This window comes from Arvicanthis niloticus, chromosome 4 (assembly GCF_011762505.2).
Source record: "Arvicanthis niloticus isolate mArvNil1 chromosome 4, mArvNil1.pat.X, whole genome shotgun sequence".
Classification (NCBI taxonomy): Eukaryota; Metazoa; Chordata; class Mammalia; order Rodentia; family Muridae; genus Arvicanthis; species Arvicanthis niloticus.
The window spans coordinates 24,643,233-24,646,466 of record NC_047661.1 but is presented as its reverse complement, the minus strand read 5'-3'; the positions used below and the strand labels follow the sequence as shown (position 1 = coordinate 24,646,466).

The 3,234-nt window shown below is 37.3% G+C and overlaps 1 non-coding gene across 1 annotated transcript; it reads right to left on the bottom strand.

The window, feature by feature from the left end:
- Positions 1 to 2,106: 2,106 nt before the first annotated feature.
- On the bottom strand, positions 2,107 to 2,263 carry LOC117708071 (U1 spliceosomal RNA). Its single transcript, XR_004606782.2, has one exon. It is a non-coding gene; the product is annotated as a U1 spliceosomal RNA (small nuclear RNA).
- Positions 2,264 to 3,234: the final 971 nt, after the last annotated feature.

Sequence of the window (3,234 nt, the reverse complement as noted above, 5' to 3'; positions counted from 1 at the left end):
GACATTATGGAAGGCAGAAGGGGAAGAAAGCATTAGTACTATTGATTACCTCACAAAAGAAAAAATGCAGTCGGTTTTCCTAATTCCACCACAACTTGGTTCGACATTTTATAAAAGAATAAATTATGAAAGAATTAAATATAAAATAAAGTGGAAGAAAATGTCTAAAATGCCTTTTAATAAAATTACAAGTCAGTGAATGAAAGCAGAACTTCTCACTCTGAATTGGACAGAACAGACTGTCCACATAGAAAATGGGTTTAAAAGTGGAACATTTAACTTTCCTCTATAGAAAAACTGTAGCATCTATTAGAATCATAAATGTCACTTAAGCTCTTCAAGGCATTAGTAGGTATTAAATAGAGGCAAAACTCACTGAGAAATCATGGATTGTGTGTTTTACTTTTTTATGTATTGTGTATTCTTTACTGGCAACTATCCATGCTTAGCAGTCATAAATGTAGAATCTCAGAAGGCAATTTGGATGTTAGTGTGATTTTTGGAAAATATGATCAGAGGAAATAGGTGAAGAAGTTCAGGTGGAGAGTCAGAGATTGGATAGTCAATGAAGAGTCAGTTATTATAGTCACTTGACAATGCTCTATTATACTATTCATATCAATTCTGATTACATCATAGATGTGTACCAAATATTTGGATTTTATTCAAGTCAAGTTCTCCACCCAACTCTTCAAGATCCACCTTACACCTTCCAACTTTGAATCCTTTTGTAACATATATATTATAAATATATATAATATATGCATATATATTTCTTCTCACAGAAAAATCTATTTATTTTACTGTTAACATACAGATAAGTGAAACATCAAAATATAGATGCATTAGAATTATATCTGCAATATATCGGTACATTTGATTTATTTCGACTTTTCCCTTTATTAACTATAAAGTTTAAAATAAGGAACTGCATGAGAAAGGGCCATGTTGCTGATGGCCTTATACAAACCACCAGCTCCTTTTTACTAATATGTTGTGAGATACATGCAAACATCTCTAATGCTAATAATTTAATGGAAAGGATGACATATGTTCAGTACTCTGTGGACACATGGGCTTTCATCTTTCACATACTTCACAAAGGCTCATGGGAATTTTGCTCTCTCCAGTTTATATTTTAATTCTTTCCTCTCAAATGGAACAATGTCAGGAAAACATCAAGTCATGCTGATTCTAGGCAGAGCCTGATGTAAATACTGCTGCATTAAAGCTACATGTCTTTGGCTGTACAGTCAATGATGTATAGAACAGATTTTGAAGAGCTGTGTGTCCTGTGTCCATGTTACACAGTGACACAAACTCAAGATTCTCAGGCCTCTTTCCAGGCACATGAAACCCATTCAAGGTGTGGGAACTGTGCCTGTGGGTGTTTGCGCAACATGACAGGAAGATGCTTATATCTGTTTACCGTCTCCACCCCCCTTGTCTGTATGCCTTGTCAGTGCAGCTGGAAGCTTGACTTTGTTTACTCTGCAGCTTGAAAGGAAGAGAGTGTCTAGACCAAAGAATGGCTTGTGAGCTTCTTGGCATTGTCAGATCACGGACTTCATGCTCTTCTGGGTCTGTGATGCTCTTGAAACAGACGCCGGCTGTGAATGAAGTAAGCACAGCATTCTAATTGCACGAGACAGACAGATATCCAGTCTAGAAAGATGGAAGCAAAGGTCACTCACGGCTTTAAATATCTGAAATGAGAAAAGAATGATTTATTTCCCGTCTTGTGTTGGCACTGACACAAATTGTAGATAAGATCAAGAGAAACACACAACATCAAATATTCTGAACCTCAGCCATGTTGGTCTCAAAATCCCCACAAGATACATCACATGCAAGAGTTGGCTTGAGTAACCTTGAGATAAGAAACTGTTCAGCAACTTTGATTTGCTCAAATATTTATGCAAAGTGAATTTTGCTTAAGTTAAGTTTATGCAAAAAATTATTCAGACGTGTTGATTCTTTTTCTTCCTTCCTTCTCTCTTCCGTCCTTCCTTCTTCCCTTCATTCCTCCTTCCCTCCTTCAATCCCCCCTTTCCTTCCTTCCTTCCTTCCTTCCTTCCTTCCTTCCTTCCTTCCTTCCTTATTTAATAAGGGAGAATGTGAACACAGTTTCCTGCTACCACAAGTTATGCAGTTTCCAGAATCTGGGGAATCACAGAGGTGAGCAGTCTGCAATACAGGAGCTAAGCCTTGCCATGAGAGGACCACCTTCATGATCACGGTATCTCCACTGTCAGGAAAACATTGATTATTGTGAGCACTCCATAAGTGAGTACTGCATCTTCATACTTGTATTCTTCACTTCTCTACCTCTCCTGTGCCCTTCCACTCCATCATTACTTCATGACCTCTCCTCTAATTACACACACACACACACACACACACACACACACACACTAGCCTATTGAGCCCACAGCTATTATTTTTATTTTTAAGTGATCTCACCATTTTGTTATTTTTAGATAAGTACTAGAGGGCTTACTATTCAGCCTTTGAAAAGCTTGAGTTTTCGTCTCTGAGTTAGAATATTACTTAATGTATTCTAATGGTTATTTAAACTATGGATGTGAGGCCAGTGAGATACTCAGCATGTAAGTTGCAGTTGAAACTAGTAAGCAGAGGTTAATATCCAGAACCAACCTAGAAGAAGGATTAAACTGCGTGCTTCAGGTGGTCCTCAGAACTCTATGCAATTGTGGTATTCCATGTGAGAACAGACATACACATGGAAAATAAATATTAAAAATAGCATTTAAAAATATAAATTCTGTTTTTAAAAATACCTTTACTCTGTTTAACACTTGTCAAGGAAAATTGTAAACTTTGTTGGTCTTTATTTGTTTATAAGTTTATGCATGTTCATATTAGCAACTGGGTTAGCTATACTTCCCACTACTGTGATAAAATACCTAATAGACAATATTTAAAAGGAGAGACTTACTTTCAGTTATGGTTTCTGAAATTTTAGTTCAGATTCAGCACGACACAATGCTTTGGGCCTTGGGTAAAAGAAAGCATCTTGGTGATAGGTGATTATGGCAGGGACCACTTCTCTCTGAGCATCCAGGAAATACAGGGAGGCATAGGAAGGGACTAAGGACATTGCATACCTTCCCCATTTCCTCTGCCCAGATATGGCATCACATTCTAAATAAATCAAGGATAACCCATTGGTTTCTGGATTCCACCATCTCTCTGACTGGATCTACCAGCTGA